At 32.6% G+C, this 22799-nt stretch overlaps 1 protein-coding gene across 1 annotated transcript in view; it reads left to right on the forward strand.

The window, feature by feature from the left end:
- The first annotated feature begins 471 nt into the window (after nucleotides 1-471).
- The window catches only part of LOC137388405 (uncharacterized), a 243550-nt gene continuing 221222 nt past the window's right edge, over nucleotides 472-22799 (forward strand). Inside the window, exon 1 of the mRNA XM_068074888.1 lies at nucleotides 472-569. The gene's annotated coding sequence lies outside the window, so the exon portion shown is untranslated. The remainder of the gene's footprint in view (nucleotides 570-22799) is intronic.

Consider the following 22799-nt stretch of genomic DNA (forward strand, 5'->3'; position numbering starts at 1 on the left):
TTGCTAGCTGGCTGGCAAACCCGTAAAAATAATGATTCCGAATGACTCATATTAAATGAGAGACACCAATTTAAAAGAAAACATGAATATATGTTATTCGTCAGAAACCAACCTATTCTGTTATTTCACGACGAAGCAATCAATTCTTTACAAAATATTTACCTAAACATGAGAGGAAAAAAGTAAACCTTTCATTACAAATTGAAAAAACGATGCCAATGTTCCAAAATCATATAGGGGGGACTGCGAAGCCGCTAGAAACACGTTGTTACTACAAAACAACAGCTAAAACAAGGGCGACGTTGACGTCTCACGCTAACTTTTGACTTTGACACCAGTTATAAGATTTGCATTTCGCTGACTAGCTTTGTTTCCGAATAATTGCACTATTTTACAACGACCGCTACCGGGGAAAAAATTAAAAAAGTTATGATCTCGACTATTTTGTGTCTACGTTTCGGGATTCCCCTCGCAACAAGACTCCAGTTTCACTACCGCACTCTGATCGCGTTTGTAAAGCCAGATCATGTCAACAGGAATTCTTGTCATCGTGTATTGATTGATTTTCAGTAAGTTGCTCATCATTCTTGAATGTGACCGTGTCTCTCTAAAGGGTTAGCTAAAACACCCATGGTTTTAATATAGAATGTTCCTTTAACGTTATTGTCAAAGTAATAGCTTTTCTCTCAAATTTATTTATTTGTTTATCAGTCAGAACATTTTATCTGTGAATAAGGCTGCTTTCTCAGCTGCATCAACTTGCATCATACACAAGGGTGGTGATAACAATAATTTATCTAATTATAGACCCATATCTGTACTTCCTACACTTTCTAAAACTTACGAAAGACATATATACTTACTGCGCTTCAAATACACTTGGATAGCAACAAAACTATAAGCAGCTTACAGTCAGGATTTAGAAAAAACATTCTTGCATCACTGTCATTCATCATCTTTACTCCACTTGGTCAAACATGATCAAAAACAAATATACTTTAATCATCATCTTTCTTGACTTTCAAAAAGCTTTTGACATGGTTAATCATAACATCCTTATTTCAAAGCTTGTGAACATAGGAATAACTGGTAAATTTCTTGACACCATCGGGCCATGTCTGAATGGATGGCACCAATGCATGAAAAAAATCTGCTCAGATGCTCTTCCTATAGCTACTGGCGTTCCACAAGGTTCAATTCTTGCACCCACTTTGTTTCAATTTTTTTTATAAACGATTCACTTAAATTACCACTCCACAGCACACATCATGCTGATGCTGTCTATATCTCATTTTCTATATCCGAAACTGGCCCTTCATGTCTACAATTTAAAATAAATTCAGACCTAAGACTTATCCAACAGTGGTGCATGACAAATCAGATGTCTCTTAACATTTTGAAATATCAGTATATCTTAGCAAATCCACCATTGAATTTCCCTCTGACAATTTCTATACGCAACAGTACCCTAACAAGACAATCTACTTTTAAACTACTTGGTTTTATCATCAACGATTCGTTATCATGGCTGGACCACATCTCATTCATTTCAAATAGAATATCATTTAACCTACGTTTATTTTATAACATTCGTCATCTTATGAACTTTGATACTGCCAGACTATATTACTATAATTTTATCCATTCCTATTTTATATATGTCCTACATGTGTTCTACCCTACAACACCTGTAAAATATACCAACACACTATTTATGTTACAAAATAAAGCTTCACGACTTATATGTAAAGTCCTAAACATACCCCATAAAACTATCACTTGCTACCTACCAACTTAATAACAAGCACTACGGGTGTTCCTCCCTTACCTAAGCTATCACAGTACTTTACCTGCCTCATTGTTCATTCAATACTCCACAATAACTGCCCTAAATATCTCAGCTATAGCTTTTACACCGTAAACCATGGTCACAAAACCAGGACCAGGTTTAAATTACCTGATACCATAAACCACAACAAACTCGACCGTAATTTATTGCTAAATTCATTTAATAATCTCTGCACTCATTTAAGAACTCTTTGTCTGCAATCTTTTAAAACCAAACTCAAACTACACCTACTATCCTCTGACCAATAATACCATTTACCATATAGCCTTGCCTATTTTAATATTTTCCCACGACCACACGAGCGGAGCGGAAGTGTGGGAGTTTTTATGATCAATGCATGTGCACACAACTTACGAAAATTATTCATCAACAATGAGACGAACCCTCGTCAAGAAAATTCATCAACAAATTTAAGCATCGGAATGTAAAGTCGTTAAAGTATAATAACGATACAAAACGCATTTAAACCTGTTTAAATATGTTACCAAGTCTTTGTAAACCTTCGATAATATCTTAAAACTTACCCATTTGATCGGATTATACACAAATAGACAGATTAATTTGAACGAAAATTGCAACAAAAAGCTTGAAAAGCTCGGTTTAATAAAAGTTAAGACCGAAAATTGAAACGCCAATAAAGCCGTGCGACAGATAGTAGAACTATTTAGCAGTGCGCATTTCACGAGAAAACTGTGCTCATTTCATCAGTCTATGGCATTTTTTACTTGTAATCGAATTTATTCGAAGGTTTCTGTAATAAACGTAGACCGTTTGAGGCGTAGACCGATTTACAGGTACGAAATTGTGTTACACAGTTTATCAGCCTGTGTTTTTGTCCAATCACCGAAGGTTTCATTATTTGGAACGTTAGCCGAAATTCTTTACAACTTATGTACAAGCTAGGGCCGAACTACAACCCCCCTTCATGACGAGAACATTTTTTATTTTGCTACAGTTTTATATGCGTGAATGCTCCTACTCGCTTTCTGTTAAAGATCGCACATCAAAACCATTCTACATTCAACGCAACAAATTTTCAAACTGTGTATAGTACACAGTAGCTTGCCATTTTACTTCTAATTTTGCATTGCAGAGTTATAGTAAACATATTTTTTTATTTTTGTTGAATTACATACATTACAGTAAATTAGGCCTACAGCTTTACAACACTTTTGTAACAGCTTTTATTTTGCTGCAGTTTGCAGAAATCTTCGAGACGCGTGAACGCTCATAGGTTTTCTATTATTGCTGTATTACTATATTAACAATATTGGTTATTTTAATAATATCAGTGCATTCTACTTATAATATTGGCCAACATTGCATTTCTCCTATTGCAAGGGAGAGATATAAACATGTAATATTTTCCTTTCATTGTTGTTGTTTGTCATGACCAAACACTTTTTAAATAAATTTTCTAAAAACCTATATAAATACCACAAATTCTCGATATTGCTACCTATGACGTTTGGAAATGTAAACAAAATTTTGTATTGGTTTTCTATTATTACTATATTAATAAAATTGATTATTCTAAGAATATCAGTGCATTTTACTTCTAATATTGGCCAATATTGCATTTCTCCTATTGCAGGGGGAAAATATAAACATCTTTTCCATTCATTAATGCTTATTGTTGTATACAATAACACCCACACCCAGTACATTACAGCTACCATTGCAGTTATCCTATTGCACTGCAGAGCCATTTGATTGCTAATATTGCATTTCTCAACCATCAGTACCCTTTATTTTTTTGCCAATATCTTTGGCCATCTCTTTGGTCGTGGGCTGTATGACAGTGGAATTTCTAGTTATATTATATGTTGTTATCATAACTAAAAATTTGTTGTCATAGATATGCATAACTATTTTCACAGAGCTTTTATTTGTCCACTTTTTGTTTAAACAATATTCATATCAATCCCCAAGCTTGCTTTTTGCATATTTTATGCATTCAGCTCTAACATTTTTATATTAATTGGACTATTTATTAGTTTTTAGTTAGACTATAGTTTATTTGTGTTGTTTTAAACTAAAAAGTGGTATATTTATATATATATGTATATAGGCCTATATATGTATACCAGCGCAACTCCAACAGTAGCCGATAAATCAGACTCTATATTACAACCGATAGCAGACTGTATATGTACCAGCGCAACTCCAACACGAGCCGATAAATCAGACTGTAAATAACAGCCAATAGCAGACTGTATATATACTAGCGCAACTCTAACAAGAGCCAATGGATCAAACTCTATATAACAGCAGATATCAGGCTATATATATCCCAGCGCAACTCCAACAAGAGCTGATAAATCAGACTCTATACAACAGCCAGTAGCAGACTGTATATATACTAGCACACCTTTTAAGCCAAGCTGTGCTTGTTACAAAAGAAGAAGTGTTGTACTTGAATAAGTTTATTGTGATACTATAGTATGCCTCACCATGCTAGCCAAGTTTTGACTGCCCTCAAATGCAAAAACAACTGTTTATATAAGTGAGCAGAAGCAAACACAACATATGATTAGTGGTTACAAGTAGTGAAAATTTGTAGGTCAAAACGTCAATTACTTTTTTTTAAACCAATGCTATTTACAAATAAATACATGATATATAAGTTTTGTTACATTTTTGTAATACATTAATTAAAATGGGAAAAGTGTTAATAATAAAATGAAAAGCCAACGAATATTCTTTCCTGAAGTTCAGAGGATTTTCTGCTCCTAAGTTCAAAGTAGCCGGTGCCTTATAATTTCTTAGCGAGTACATTTTAGCTTGTATTTATTCCAGCAAACGTTTTAGTTAGCCATTATAACCCGTCATAATTTGCATTCTTTAGTTGAATAAATAAGCCCCGATGGACTCGCTAGTGTTTTTTGCCTTTGCTTCCATCTTTTCTTCGGCCCTTCTCAGTGACATCAACATTTAATGAGGGAGTTGTCATTTCGCTTTTGTAGTGGAAAGTATTCTTGGTAAATTTTACGCAAGTTTACTACATCGTAGACTTGTGTAAGTCATTTAGGTAGCATATATATTAAATGGGACAACTCTGTGAGAGCCTTGAAAGTCAAAAACTCAATATATGCAAAATATATTGAAATTTGGACTTTTATAAATAAAAGTCCAAAGGTATAGAATTTATAAATATAAACCCTTATATTTATAAATTGTTTACTTTTTTGTTTACTAGCAGCTAAAGCTCATTATGCTGTATTTTCTGTTTTGTTTTAATCATTTGACTTCGATTTTATAGCTTGTGCAAGTTTATTTTGCACCAGGTATAGGCTTATACTTTTCTTCAATTGTTATCATTATTGGTCTCGAAATCATGGGTTTTAGTGTCAAAGTAAACGGTAAACGAACTTGCATTTTGACTATAAATTTAACAACAAACAACTTGAAACCTGCATTTTGAATTTAAATTTAAATACGGTAAGCTAGGGTAGTCGTAAATTAAGTGAAATGTATAGCTGTGGACAGTAAGCATGTAACATACAGTTAGTGCATCTCTATTGACTCTGGTTAGCAGGCGTGTAAACTAAGATGATTATGTCTGTTCTTTCTTTTACTAAGTTGTACAGAGATTAGAAAGAAGTGTTTTCAGCTAATACTGTGGGAATATATCTAGGGCATATATATGAGTTTATTATCATTACAAATTTAATTGAATGATTTTTTGACAAATGAAGTGTTCTTTCCAACATGTGTAATTTAAACATACTGGTATTATTTACTCTTTATTAATAGGTTAGCTAGAAACTCAAAAGCATATACATATAGTCGAGTAATAAAACAGACCCAACACCATTTTGCCTGTGTAGAATCTTAGTATTTCATCTGACTAACTCTAGGTGAATTTTTACCAAAATTATCTATTGGTGACCCTATTCTCTATATGTAGTAAGAGACTCTGGTTGTTTCCACAGGGCACCCATAGCAGGAAATGGCTTCAGAGTCTGTAGTGTGTGGGTACTGTATGGAGAAGGATGAGCAGCTAGTTGATCCAAGGTCACTTCCTTGTCATCATGTCCACTGCTATCCTTGTCTAGTTGGAGACTTTGAGGCGAATAGGATTGTCAGATGCGGTACATGCAAGTAAGTTGTGAGATATTTGAAACCTTTTGCAGGACCTCTTAATGACATGAGTTGAGGACATGCATAAATTTCAAATAATTTTGGAATGGTTATTATTAGTGCATTTCTTATCACTGTATGTTTTATTTGGTATTGTTGGCTACACTTCCTGCTTAGAGATTCTAGAAGTCACAATGAAATCAGCAATTTTTTAATCCGAGTCAGATCTTGTTTTAGTGTGCCGGGTTGTCCAATTTTTACCTTTGGCCGAAGTTATATTTATAAGTTATAAATTAAAATAAAAGGTTATATAAGGCTTATCTCACAAACAAATTATATTGAGTCAATTATGTGGTATCTTTTACTAACTGTAAAATTGCATTGACTCAGAACATCCTATCAGGAAAAATTGAATTAATGGGAGTATTTAATGTCACTATAAAGGGATTGTCTAGATTGTCTATTTTCAATAAGTAAAATGACTCGGGTATAAATGCCTCACTCCTCTTTATTATTGCTACGTTGACGAAAAATCCATAGCAAACAGAGATATACTGAGAACATAATATGTTATTTGATGTGTGCCAGAACAAAGATATCGGTGCCATTCTATGTTGCTAGTCTCACACATTTTTACAAGAACTCTAATTCACTGCATATATTTTATTGGTCAACAATATGTAATGTGATCTTATTAAAATGGATGAAAATGTATACTGTAAACAGCGACCTAAAATATTTCTGCTAGTGAAGTTCTACAACAGTAGACCCAATAATTTTTTTACTATCACACTATTATATTAAATAACGCTTGTCAGCATTTCGGTCAAACTTCAGGTTTCTCCTAAAGCATTTCTCCAAAACGATGGCGTTTTTTTGTGAGCTGTTTCTCTAAACTACAAAATTTAAATTACTTTTTAGATGAAAAGAAGTTTTAAATGATTTTAAGAATATGAACTGTATACCAGCAAAAATGGTAGGCATGACTTAATTCCATCTAAAAAGCAATGAAATCTGAAGAGAAATAGTTGATATTTGCCATACATACAGTCAAAAGACTGAGGCAATGCTCATAGCACTCACTCTCCTGTCTTTCTCCTCTTTCTTTTCTCCTTTTCCCCTCTTTCCCTCCTCTTTCTTTCTCTTTTCTCTCTTCTTTCGCTCCTCTTTCTCTCATTTTATCTTCTCTTACTCTTCTATCTCTTTACACTAATTCCCCTAACATTCCTCTTTTTTCTCTCACCTCGCTCTTTCCTCTCTCTCTCTCTCTCTCTCTCTCTCTCTCTCTCTCTCTCTCTCTCTCAATTTTCTCTCTCTCTCAATTTTCTCTCCCTTTTTCTTTCCTTCATTTCTCTCTTTCATCTCGTTCTCATCCCCCCTTCACCCCCTTCTCTCTTGCATTGTCTTTCCCTTTTTTCGCCCTCTCTCTTCAAACACTCACCTTTTGTCCACCTTCACAAAAATAAATAAAACTCTGGACCTTTTTAAATTTCATAATTTTTTTGTATATTTGTTTTTAAATATAAACTTGCATACCATTCCAGTAAGTTTCATCAAAATGTATCCATGTTCTCTAATCTTTTGTGGTTGTTTTTAATTGTTTGAGGTGATATGACTGCCAGGATGTTTTATTAATTGACAATGTGTGGTCGCGGTTAAAACACTTATAAGTAAAATATGTGCTGAAATAATGTCATCAGTAGCGCCACTGCCTGTCTCTCTTGTGATCCAAATTAGCTATATTGCTGAATATGTGGCAATAAATGACTCTAATAATCTCTATTTTGTCGGTGTGTTTGCCGAAGTGCAACTATAGATGTCATAGCCACACTTCCACTCGAATCTGATCACACTAACTGTGATCAAGGGTTTCTATTCTACTCTTGGAACAAACAGATAAAACAACTGCAAATTAAGGAACAATATCAATACTTTCATATAAAATCAATACTTATGTATAAGGTAATCTTTAACCTGATAAAATTACTAGAAAGCACATGATTTTTGCCCTCGGTGTTCTTCTTATTTATGAAAACTAGTTGTAGTTATGGTTTATCATTGTTATGTCACAACTTTCAGAGCCGTATTTGATGTGACATTAACAAGGTTACCGTCTGCAATGAAAGGAGAAGGCAACTTACACTTTTGTGACACCTGTATTGACAATAAGACAGAAGAGCAAGCACTGAGCTATTGTACGACCTGTAATAGGATGATGTGTACTAAACACTTAGAGGTAAGTTTCAACATTATTCAAAGCTGGGCTCTACTCACCTAACTCTTGCTGTTTAACTAGGTGTCATTATACTTTTTTTTTATTCTTTCAGTCACATGGTCAGTTCTACCCTCTACATAAAGATGTTCTTGACATAAAAGAGTATAAGAACAAGGCCCAAATGTGGGAAGAACACAGATGTGCTACACATCATGATAATCTGCTCACAATGGGGTGTTCAACTTGTTATCAAGTACTGTGTGTGATATGCATGGATGGTACAAAAGGATGCATTGATGGTAAGTACTACAGCAGGAGTTTTCATATCGACTCTATTAAACAGTTATTGAAGGCAACAAGTCACCAATATTTGCATTTTTAATCCATTGTTGCTATTATTGCAGAGATAGTGTATTATGTGATTTTGTGTGATTAACAGTTACTACGTTTCAATCAGCGCCACTTCTTACCACAAAAAAACTTAAGGGCTTTCTAATTAATAGTGAATTACATTTGGCTGAGTGTGAGTGAGCTTGAAAACTATGAATTACTGTGATACATAAGGAATAGCTCCATGAATTACTTTAATTAAAAATCAAGACTATGAAAAGGCGTTACTTGTATCGAATAATGCTATAGACTGCTGCAATCGTCAGTGAATCACTCTATGAAAAGAGACTATTGATACATTATCACTGAGCTCATATGATTATTAAAAAATTCATGCGTGGTAGTCCTGCAGCAGTTTCTCATGGCTACTAATAAAAATTTTCATTAAATTGAATGTTGCAAGTAGATAAATTAAGCTTAGAGTGATCAATGACGTTGAAATATCACCTTATATATTCTTATCGTTCAGTACTTAGTTGATCAGTAATTTGTTTAAAAGAGTGTTTGTGTTTACTAAATCTTTGATTACGTTTTTTGAGATGTTGAGATATTTACAGAGTAATGGTAACCCCAAAGTTTTCAGATTCAATGATTTTGCTATTAAAAACTCATCTTTTATAGGTTCTGCACACACCACCATCAACCTTAATACAATGGTGAAGTTGCTAAAAGATAAAATGGATAAAGTAAAGGCTGAGGCTTGGGTTAAGGAAGAGAAGTTATCCACTCTTCTCAAGTGCAGTGTCAAAATACTCTCAGAGTATGAAAAGAAGACCAAGGTACTTGTTGATCAGTTACACAGATCAAGAGATAAACAGGTAATAATTTCATATAATATGAGTATTTACAAAACAAAAATAACGAAATTTACAAAGAATGTTGAATTTTTTTCTAGTCATGAGTGACTCTTGGGATATGTATATGTATTGTGTATAGAAATGTTTACAATAAGCATATACGTACTTAATATATAGGCATATTCCTACAAGTATAGGGATTGCAGTTTGCATATGATGTAAAACTTGAAATGTTTAAAACTTGCCCTTTTAATGGCTTTGCATTTGTGCTTGTTTACATTTGAAACTTTTTAATTAGCAGCTATTTGGTAAAACATTACATGAATAGTAATGTTACCTCCACTATTAAAATTGTTGAAATTCGAATTAGTCTCGTGATAGTAATGACGACTTGTTTAGAATAAATTTGGTAGTGGTAATTCATAGATATATTATATTATTAAAGTAAAAATTATAAATTTGTACAGAATAATGTGTATGTTACGCTATAATGATATAATCACACGAGATTTGGTAGAGTAAACGCACTCAGAGCAACGGTTCAGAGATGAGCAAATATTTCCACCAGCCATATTTAGAGATGTCTCATGTTGGTTGCTAATTAACCAGCCAGTTCAACATTCCATTTCAAGTTATGATGAGTTAGTGTTTTTATCGACAATTTACAATTTCCTTATCATTGATGTTAGTTATATGGGGTAAACAACATTGTCTGTGTTTTCAAAATAAAAATAATTATTTATCTAAACTATGCTATTTGGCATTTTTGAGTTGACTGGCTAATAATTTTAGCAATCAATTTTTTTTTGTAAAGACTCATTAAAAGAAGAACTGTTCTTTTTTAAGCTGTTTCAATTTTAAGGAGTTAACAACCCTAAGGATATCTGCTTGTATGTATAACTTTAACGCTTGCTAACTCAAAGGTGAAATTATCTCAGGATGATATCATGGTTTAAAACACACTCTGTAGACTACTTGCACAACATATAGATTCTATTTCAACATCACAGCACGGATATATTGTATGCACTATTCTCTTCAACTCACATGGTCTACATTATTTATAGTTATCAGAGCTACGTAGAATGTATGAGGAATTAGAGAAGGAGCTGGTAGGCAACAGGAGGACATCAAAGGAACAGCTAGTAGAATTTATAGAGAGAGATATAGGAGTTAGGATGACAGAGATGAACACTCTACTTCTTCTACAAGATGCTAAATTCAAGGAGTCACATCAGGTAAGTACATGTTTGTATTTTAGTCTTTCATAAAGTGTGTCTTTGTTTATAAACACTTTTGTGTCTCGTGTGAACTGCTCAGAATCCTAACTGTATGGCAAACTTTTATGAGATATCAATAATGCATGCAATTGAAAATAAATTAACTAACAATTAAATAAAAAAAAACATTAAAAAAAGTTTGGAAAATGTCTAAGCTTGCGAGACTTGTCCCCAGCCAGCTCAGTGTTAAACAAATTGTGATACTTTATTGGCATTAATTTCATATTAAACATAAAAGTTTTTCATATTATGCCTTGCAAGGATCATAAGAGTGGTTTTAGTTATTCACAATATTTATATAAATTTTAGCTTTAGCTCATTATTTCCAGAAAATAATTGAAACTCTCACAATATTTCTTACTCTTAGTTATAGCCCTCTGAAGTTTCAATACTTTCACTGAGCTAGTACTTTCAGTTAACCCTTGTAAAAGCATTGAAATTTTGGTAATTTTATCAGACAAACACAGCTTCAATTTGATGAGCTGGTTTAGCAGCGCATAGTAATATAGTTACTACTTTACACATAGGATAATCACAATATACAAATTATTCAACAGGTTGATATAGTAAACAGCTTCACAGCTACATATGATGAGATCAGGGGATTTATCGATGAAAATCTACCTTCTTTGACATTGACCAATCAGAAGGCACTTTTTGCCCAAGGTATATTTTGCATGTGAATCTATTACTTATGTGGTAGAGCAGAAAGAACCTTAAAGCTTATTCAATAGTTTTAGTAGGAAAAATATCGTCAAAACCTTGGAAAATCCAGTTCAATATGTGAGTAAAACTTGTTAAATCTTAAATTTTTATCTGTTTTTGTACCGAAATAATAGCATAATAATCTTTGTTTGTCTGTTATCTTGTTTGTTTCTTTCAGTTAAAGTGCAGGAACCAGAGTTACAGATAGTTGATGATGCCGCTATATCTACCTACATTTTCACTCCTCCAACATTGCTCAAATTCAAGAAAATAGTGCCTGTGTCTTCATCATACTTCACAGTGGCTCATCGAGACCAACTCACATATTTTGCTGGTGGTTATGGGTCAACTCTATATAGAATAGATGAGTCAGCCAACCCGGTAACTTCACTCTTAACACTTGAGGGAAAGAACATAAATGGACTGTGTTTGTATAATGAGAAACTATTTATTCTAGTTTATCCGTTTAAAGTTCTAGTAACTGATCTGAATGGTAAACTAATCACTAGCTGGGATCACTCTGATACTATTAGCCAGCCTATCAACAAGCTGGTTGTAACCGGAGATAAAGCAGTAGTCCCTGATAGGTCTAACAAATGTCTGAAAGTCTATTCACTAGATGGACAGGTTGTTAAACACATCCCTTGTCTACAAGATGGTGAATGGGAAGAAATGGCGCTCTGTGCTCCTGACCAGAAATCTGTTGTTGTATCTTCCTGTGGTACATCAACAGTGTTCAGAGTGAATATAGAGACAGGAGAGACAATTTGGACGTATACAGATGTGGATAAGCCAGGTGGAGTGGTCTGCTATCAAGGGGAGTACACACTAGTGACACCTCTAAACTCTGAGCAGACAGAGATACACATACTACAGTCTGATACTGGTAATTGCGGTATTGAATTACTTAATTCTGTTACAATCAATTGCATTAAAAAGTAAATTTCACTTTTTTGTTTGTTGATCATTTTTGCATAGGATGTTTATATTATTTGCAAAAAATTATTTAAAAACCACCATTATTATATGGTTACATTAGTTAACTGTCTGTATATATACACGAGTTTGTTGTTGCTGGTAAATAGTGTCTAGTAGTAAAGTGTTATGACTTAAGTGACTTGACTACATGAGGAAAAATTATAGCACTGCATATCCTGATTGGCTGATTTAGTAGAGAGTCTGTGATTGGTTTCTACTGTTTGAGACCAGTTGTTAACTAGTAAACTATAGAGTTTGTGTAGATAGTAGACTTTTTTTGAATAAATTGGGGAAATCGGTGAAGGATGAAGGTAAAGGATATGCTATGTCTTGACATTGTGTTTGTAATGGTTATTCAAGGTTTGACTATAGCAGTATTACGTTATAAAGGCATAAAGATATTGGCTATGAAGACTGAGGTGAAATCTGAATATAGCTGACAATTATAGTATTGGTAAAGTGTTCAAAGAAATAATACGAATTAAAGCAAATACAATATCTGTGAAACATTATTAAAAATAGATTAATTGCATCACTTCATGAATGATCTATACTAGCAGGCTACCTAAAAATATGTCCTACTTTCAGATTTCACTATTGAGCTGTTAGAATATTATTTGCTTAAATTACTGGTATAATATTAGTAAATACCACAAAACTGAGGTAAAATCTGAATATATCTAACAAATAAGTTCAATGGTTTGGTGAAATGCTCAAAGAAATTATATGAATGAAAACTAATAAAATATATTTGAAACATTGTCAAAAAAGAAAAGTATTTACATCACTTTCATATTTTGCTATTTTTTATTGATTTTATAGATTTTTCTATTGAAATGTGAGAATAATCTTTGCTGAGAGTATTAACATGTTGTTTCTCTACTTTTTTATAGGCAGGCATCTGGGAACGCTCATTGACTCAGAAGAGAGGAGTTCTTCAAGTGTTTATGACATGTGCATATCAGAAGACACTCTGATATTACCGAGATGTGATGAGAAGAAAGTACTGTACTACCAGTTAATGTAGAAGAGATTAAATAATTACAAGCAGTGATTATAAAATAAGCAAGCATTAGACACAATAGACAGTGTTTTCCGTATTCACAACTTATTTCTTGCTTCGACTGTATCTCCTTAACAATTGACTTTCTCATACAATTCTGTGTGTTATGTGACTTTTTCATGGTGTCTTCAATATCTTACATAATTTTACACAGGTTGGTTCTGGCATTTAAAATTTTCATGCTACTGATCTGCTCACTATTTTGAACTATGGCTCAACGATCTAAATTTGTAAGTCATCAATGTCATTAATTCTTGCATTTATAGTTTTGCTGTTCCATATGTTCTGCTTTATTCACAAATCAATTTTAAATCCGTATATGTATTCATTGTGTCTTACCTTAAACAGGAAAGATTAGCATGTGTACTTATACTGTTATACCTTGGAGATACAGGATTATTATTGGCCCTTGATAGGAAGCTGACTTTCCCAGTTTGAACTTTGCTATATTTTGCTCAGAGCTCAATCTTTCTGTATTTTTAATATGAATTGATATAAGATCACACAATATTTTTAGTTAAACTCAATAAATTAAGCCAATAATGACAGTACTACAAAACCAAGCCAATTGTCATATTACCAATTGTCAGACATCTAATAGTTTACAAATAGAGAGAAATAGCTCTTCAATTTATGTGGAAACTTGAAATATCACAAAGGGCAGCCAATGTTGCAAAAAATCGCAAAAACCTAAAAGCAACACCAACTAGAAAGCCATTATTTTCTCAAACTAACATAGCTTTCAGGCAGATTGTGGTAAAGTGCAGCTACAAACTTGTTAGATTTTAAAAAGAATGAGTATATGACAGTTGTAGGCTACTACTTTACTTGCATAGAATTCACATGTTTCACCAACATGACAATAACGGTCATTAGTAACATTGGTAAACAAACATTCACGAAACACCAGATACCAGAAACAGTCATATCAAATAATGCACCTTGTTAATAATACTATTCAGATATTTAAACACTGGGACAACTATTGTGGCAATGCTTAAGAGCTGCATAAGCTCAACCCAAGGGTTAAAATTTGTATTTGTGACTTAGAAAAACTTTGTCTAATTACTCAAATCTACCCAGCAGATCTCATTCAACCCATACAAACAACAAACATTTGAGCATTTTGTAAAAACAGTCAATGACTATTTTTTCTAACTAGTCTAACACTAGCCACCAGAAAACATACATTCAATGAGAGTAATATCTGCTTTAAAACTGACTTCAGTATATCCAGAAGGTACACCTACATGTATCTACTCGCCTAGCACATCCTTTCAGGCTGCCCATTGTCCTCAGTGTCAAGGTTTTGCCAAGCTAACTGGCAAAACTTATAACATGATTGCTATGTTACTTTTAATCTAAGGTAAATTTGTATGGTAAAGTGAGAGATGGTACCTAGTGAAATTATTGTTTAATTTGCCTGCTATTTTGAACAAATGCAAAATTTGTTAGTGCTTGCTAAAATAGGCCCAAGCAGCTGTGGTTGTCATAGATTCAATATTTTTTCTAGTCTTCTTTGTGTCTACTAGAGTAACAAAGATATAATAATTTTTTTTAATTTTCTATGAGTGTGGTGAATCGGTACTTTGTCAAAACAGACAAATGAACCTTCAACTAAGAAAATTGAGTGGAAAATAAGAGCTTTAGTTTAGGTTAGTTCATGCCTAGAGGTAGTCAAGTAAGTAGAGGTAATTCATATGAGAGTAGATGAAATGATGATGCTAATTTTTTTAATTAAATTTTAGAGAACAGAGCATCAATGTCGTTGATATACCAAAAATAAATCAAGTTTTCATCTTAATTTATGATGTGGTTTAGAATTTAGCCAAAACACCCAATTTGTAAAGCCGTATGCTTTTCTATATGTTCAAAAACTCATCAGTAATATCTTCATTATGCTAATAAAACTTCTCAAATGGTCTCTACCGTGTTTAAATGCTACATCCTAATAAACAAACAAAACATTTTTAGTCAAGCCCTAGCCTCATACATGAAATTTTCAATCGTAGCAGACATCTTTTAACAAACTTTACTTTATCATAAACCTTATTGAGGGGCTTTGCAATTTTTGAAAGAAATGCAAATCAGAAATGAATGGTGAGATAATACAAAAAGCCCTCACTGAAATATTCACTTGTATGTACTTGCATGCTTCCCGTATATCTTTAATTGAACTATCAAAAATCATTAAAACCATGCAATCACAACTTACCCTACAAGATGAAAATATTTGTTGGTTATAAAAATTCGCGATTCCGCGAACAGTCAATTCCGCGAATTATTAAATTCCATGATTAATTAGTTTTATTTTTAATCGCAAGGGAGAATAACTACTGCGTCAAATTAAAAACTAGCCGCTAGGCTAGTTTTTAATATAAATACTAAACGTAGTTGAGTTTCAAAACTTTTTTAAAATCATTGCCTGGGCTTTGAGCTAACACCATTGCCAATGCATCACATTTCTTTACAAAATTATTCAAGGTTGTCACAATATATGCAGAATGGCGTCATCGCAAAAATAGCCACTAGGCAGAAGTACTAAACGTAGCCGAGTTCCAAAACTTTTTTAAAATCATCGCTGGGCTTCGAGTTTTATTGCCATTGTATCAAACTTTACAAAATTATTCAAGGTTTTCACAAGTTATTTGGCATGGCTTCGGCATCGCAAAAAATCTCTCTTAGTCTTTTTACATTGAAATCAACTCCATCAACCTCTAATACCTACATGTAAGTTGAAGACGATCAGGATTCTGATCTGGACATTATGGTATGTATTTGATTTGCAGTGCAGATACGTTTTTCCATAATTGCCTGCATTAGTTAATTCTTTTGTTTAAAAACTGATCGCTTTCATTCAATACTGCAGCTATTGTTTTTGTACTTCTTTAATACTCATTAATATTTTTTCTTTAATGTGTTTACTGCAGATTGAGAATGAAACAGCCTACTTCAATTACGAAAACTAGAGACAAGTAGTAATATTCATCAAGGCAGGAATATTGGCAGAGAAGCAACCAGTCAACCTAGACCCCTTCATCGACAACAACTCATTGATATCGCTGCAGCAAACATGATTATATTATATATTTTATTTCATGTATAGATACATGTATATTATAATTTATTACAAACTTGAGTGTACAAATAAAATATTTCAAATACACATAAAATTTTACAAACGATGATTGGAGTAAATATAAACAGCTTAGCCTATATGGCGGTTGTCTAGAGCAATAAAATTAAACTGGTACTCTTGATAAGTGAATACTGGCGTGTAATAGTGCTCTCTGACTAGTTATTTTGGTAATAGCAGCTCTGTCGCTGTCACTGTCTTGGGTAGATGTTAAAGGCGATTCTCTCGCTAATACATGACTGGTAAGGAAGTCATCATCAAAACTCTCCCCGTGGCTTACTATTACAACGTTCTGCCGGTTCGCCAAAGATTTGTGCTTGTGAAGGCGTTTTTGTTCCTTTTTTAAAACAGATATATTCTCCTCATTAGCAGCTGCGGTCACTTCTACCTCAATTTTAAGACCTCCCTGAATGATTGGTGATCTTCTAAGAATGACATCTACCACCCTTGCATTCATTGTGCTGCCGTGTATGATGAAAAGTCTCTCTCTCACATTAAAACAAATAACGAAGCGGTAGGGATGTAAAAAATAAATATTGCGTTTTACCGAAGAACCAAAGTAAAATTCAACTAATTTAGTAAATGTGAAAAACTCATTACTTACCACAAATTGTTGGTTGATATAAGGCCTCTAAATTTATGAATATTTGTGAAAACCTCTGAACGCAGCAAAAAAATTATAGCTTAGCACGATCGACCCGTACGTGTAATTGTAAGTTAAATACAAAACGAAACATGCAATGTGCGCATGCGTAGGGTTAAATCTATTGCTAGACGTAATAGAGTTAACTCTTCATAGAGAGTGACAGTTTTCAGCCGCGAATAAATTAATCCGTGAATATTGATGAAAAGGCAATTTTCGCGAAATATAACTCCGCGAATAAATTCATCCTGTAGGGTATTGCAAAAAATCTCAAGTGAGCAGTTTATTAAAAGATTAAAGCCATCGGGAAAAACGATATATCACGAAGCGTAGATTTTGCATGAAACTTTCTCTGTAAATACAGCGAGATTTAAAAGATATAGCAATGCAAATTTATATTTCTCATTTCACTTTTTAGATTTAGTTAAAAGCAAGTTTATCATATTAGTTTTTAACTTTCAAAACATCTGTAATTAATATTCATTGTATTCTTATTAAAACTTGTGAGAAAAATACTAATATCGTGTGTGTCTCTTATTGAAGCTTTGAAATCATCTCTATATATTTAGAATTCTAGCATTTAGGTAAACGTATAGTGCACATGCATCTGATGTGTTCACACATATAAACAAGTATTATCATAATAAAAAAGTTCTACAGACAAATTGAAAAGTTTTAAATCTAACCCAAAATTAAGAACAAAATCCTTAAGATGACATGATGACCACACACTAATACACCGCTGATGCTCGATACTTGAAGCATTACAGGCTAACAAATGTTAGCATGTAATGCTAAAATTTGTTAGCATTATATGCTAACATTTGTTAGCATATAACGCTTCTAATCTTTCTCTGTGATAGACTTCCTCCATTGCCTTCTTAATGCATAATGTTTCTCTTTAGACCAAGTATGATTTAAATGATATAATATCAAATTTTCTCATAGTGTAAAGAATATGAAAACTTGTTAGTATTACATGCTAACACATATGCTAGCATATAATGTATCTACTGCATCTTCACAGACCTCCTCTGTTACCTCCTTATGTATAATGTTTTTCTTTAGACTAAGTATGATTTAAATAATATAATATCAAATATTGTCAAATATTAAATATCAAATATCAAATAGTGTAAATAATATGACAACCTGTTAAAGTTAAAAGATTAGGGTATTTTGTTAATTAGAGCTAAAAACTGGCTAAATGGTTTTTAGTTTTGAGGTTTTATGGTAATATCTAAATATTATTGTGTAAATATAAACATTCACAGATACCTATTACATGCATGTTTCTTAATAAAGCTGTGAAATTATATTTATGTCTTTAGGGATACCATTTAGATTAAAACATTATACACGCGTACCTGGTGTGATTTTAATATAATTTTTTTTTATTGTGTTACAGACATTCAAAGACAAACTTAAACCATTTCAAAATGATTTAGATAAGATTATATTATATGAAGTGTACATTGTAATCTATACCATTATTTTTATCACATCACAACACAGCCGAACATAAGGCTAACTAATGACTATACTAGGATAAAAACTCTCTGCCCACATAAACTACTGTATATAACAAGAGGTAGCCGCTGAGGTACAATAGTATTACATAAAGCAGATGTGATTTTAGTGCTAGGAAGTTTTATTTGAGATTACTTTCCATCAGACAGAATTAGCTAATCTTGCTAAATCGGTCTGGTAGCACAGCCTGACAGCAAATAGTCTCAGCTGTATTTTTAATTTTTGAAAGAGAACTTTTTCATTTAGTTCAACTACTCACTAAACAATATGGTGAGAGATTGCCCAACACTTTGCAGTTTTAGATCAAATAAAACAACACTTAAACGCTTATGTCAGATCCAACTGAAGTTTTAAATCTGTGCGGTAAAAACTATTAACATAATGGACTGGTGGCAAGTTGTTGGACTGGTTATTGACTGGCTCCAAATGTATTTCTTAAAGAAAAGCGTTTTTCATTTTTCTAATAACGGTTTTGCATCCACTTGCTGTACTTTTCATCTTCCCTTCTTTTTATCTCAACTGAACTGATCAATGTATAGTCTGGCAGAGATTAACAACTGAACTAATCAATGTATAGTCTGGCAGAGATTAACAACTGAACTAATCAATGTATAGTCTGACAGAGTTTAACAACTGAACTAATCAATGTATAGTTTGACAGAGATTAACAACGGAACTAATCAATGTATTGTCTGACAGAGAATAACAACTGAACTAATCATTGTATAGTCTGACAGAGATTAACAACTGAACTAATCAATGTATAGTCTGACAGAGATTAACAACTGAACTAATCAATGTATAGTCTGACAGAGATTAACAACTGAACTAATCAATGTATAGTCTGACACAGAATAACAACTAAACTAATCAATGTATAATTTGACAGAGATTAACAACTGAACTAATCAATGTATAGTCTGGCAGAGATTAACAACTGAACTAATCAATGTATAGTCTGGCAGAGATTAACAACTGAACTAATCAATGTATAGTCTGACAGAGATTAACAACTGATCTAATCAATGTATAGTCTGACAGAGATTAACAACTGAACTAATCAATGTATAGCCTGACAGAGATTAACAACTGAACTAATCAATGTATAGTCTGACACAGATTAACAACGGAACTAATCAATGTATAGTCTGACAGAGAATAACAACTGAACTAATCATTGTATAGTCTGACAGAGATTAACAACTGAACTAATCAATGTATAGTCTGACACAGATTAACAACGGAACTAATCAATGTATAGTCTGACAGAGAGTAACAACTGAACTAATCATTGTATAGTCTGACAGAGATTAACAACTGAACTAATCAATGTATAGTCTGACAGAGATTAACAACTGAACTAATCAATGTATAGTCTGACAGAGATTAACAACTGAACTAATCAATGTATAGTCTGACACAGAATAACAACTAAACTAATCAATGTATAGTCTGGCAGAGATTAACAACTGAACTAATCAATGTATAGTCTGACAGAGATTAACAACTGAACTAATCAATGTATAGTCTGACAGAGATTAACAACTGAACTAATCAATGTATAGTCTGACAGAGATTAACAACTGAACTAATCAATGTATAGTCTGACAGAGATTAACAACTGAACTAATCAATGTATAGTCTGACAGAGATTAACAACTGAACTAATCAATCTATAGTCTGATAGAGATTAACAACTGAATTAATCAATGTATAGTCTGACAGATAATAACAACTGAACTAATCAATGTATAGTCTGATAGAGATTAAAAACTAAACTAATCAATGTATAGTCTGACAGAGATTAACAACTGAACTAATCAATGCATAGTCTGACAGAGATTAACCATGTACATCTGTGTGAAGATAGACAAAAAAAGTGTTTCATCACTTTTAAGGGCACATCAAGTCTGCTTTATTAAAAAAAACCTCAGCTGCTTGAAAATGAACGTTTACACATTTTAGTACATTGTAGCAGAAAGTGTTGATGCTTTTCTATCACTAGCAATTATTTTTGCTGGTTGAAGTGATTTGAATATCAAGGTGTTTGAAGAACAAAATCAATAAAACTCAATCATTGTTAAAGCTGTTACAACTCTAGGGCTTCTGCAACAAAATTACAAATTTTAACAGAACATACAAAAAATATATTACAAATTTTAATGAGGTTATTATAGTGATGATATAGTAGTTCATAATCTCTTGGTTTCTGCTTGAAATTTATGTTTTTGTAATATCAAATATAGTAATTTTCTTTTTTCTTTTGTATTATTCATTACCTGAAGATTGCTTTAGCAACATGAAATTTTAAGTAGCAAGAATGATTGTTTTTTTATGTTGTACTCACACTGATGTATAAATTGGATAAACAGATATTGTAATAGTTCAATATATGTAAGTGATTTATCAGCAGACTATTTAAGCACAGAAATCTCTCATATTACAAAGAGTTGTAAAAAAATTATACATTGCTGTCAGATGTTTTTGTAATCAACAAAATCAGACTGTAATAAATAACTTCAATAAATATATACAGTTAAAGATTACCCATTAACAGACTCACCAAAAGCAATTGTAATGAAGAGCGCTGACTTGATGTTACTTCTTTGAAGGAAATGTGATGGGTGTAGACAGTTTTGAGAAAAGTTTGTTTCATAAGCAAACAATCTCAAAGTTTTAATAACAATATAGTTTACTGAGCAGCCTCTCCCCAGCAATGTTCAATATTAGTGAAGTCCAAATGGCCAACAATTGTAAATTAAAATTTAACCATTATCCTCCCTCTGTGTTGAATTTTGCCAGCACTTTTTAGATCTTCTCCAGTAACTTTTGCTCAACTCAAAGTGCATGTAAACCTTTCACAACAAATTTAAAATGTGATAGGCAAGTTTGGCGTGGTGAAAATAACATTTTTACCCGTATCTTTAAATATTGTCACAGACTCTAAACAATTTCGCAACGGCCAGTCAACTAATCTCCTGAGCCCTAACAAATGTTAATTTGTAATGCATAAACGTGTGTTTCAAAGTTGGCCTATCATCTTTAATTTGTATTTTATTAAATAAATCAATGAAACTCAAAGATTTTTTTTCAAAGCTCTACAAAAAGTTGCATTGAATTCGCTCTTTTTATAATTTGGAAAGATACCTTTTTCCAAATGTATGTCATCTGATGATAACTCAATATTGCAGAAAAAAACCAATCTTTCCGGAACAAGCTCGTAAATGATGTGATGGCTAACACTGATATTGACTAAATGTTAATAGGTTTCTTGGCGTATAAATTATCCTTTGGTGGTAACTATGGCAGCGGAGATAAGTTGCCTAAAAATCGAGTGTTATAATTTTGTAAGTGCAGATTATTCTCTCTGAGACACTTCAGTCAATATTTCAGAAAATTGTTTTAACAAACATTTTAAATGTGTGATTGATTTTCCATGTAGTTGGTCAGCATTGGGAGAGCAAGCTGTTTAACAGAGATTGTAACCACATGGTCAATATATTTTTGCAAGTTTTACACAACAGTGTAAAACTTAATGTAATCATTAATATTTCAAGTAATTTAGTCTATTTTTTATACCGATAAAATATCAGAAAACCTCCCAAACAATATTATAAAACATCACATCTTAGAATTATCCACTCAGCATGACAAGACACACCTTTATTGTTGCATACAGCTTCTTGCTTGTATCCATATTGATCAGAGAGAAAATATAGAAAACTGGAAAGACAACAAAACCTTTGCCTTAGAGTGATCATGCCCCTTAGCAGTAACTATGATCAATAATCGGAGGCCTTTGGTCTCAATGATCTTGTAGTATTTCTGAGTAAATGCTGTACAGAATACTCTAACAAACTAACCTACATATCTATATGCCTATTTTATAATTACATCTCATAAACTAAAACCACTGAACACACCAAACCACTTTTTAGCTGTTCTATATCTGTGACTTCCATATATCACAATATTTATTTAAATTCATTTGATTTTCCGTGATATTACTTGTTTTCTATAAGACACGATTGGTTTTTTAGTCATATACTGATGAAAAAAAATTAAGATCAAATCAAAATGTTTCAACTTTTCTTTCCATTTCTTTGTTGCAACACCAAACTTTAGAGGTA

This window comes from Watersipora subatra, chromosome 2 (assembly GCF_963576615.1).
Source record: "Watersipora subatra chromosome 2, tzWatSuba1.1, whole genome shotgun sequence".
NCBI lineage: Eukaryota > Metazoa > Bryozoa > Gymnolaemata > Cheilostomatida > Watersiporidae > Watersipora > Watersipora subatra.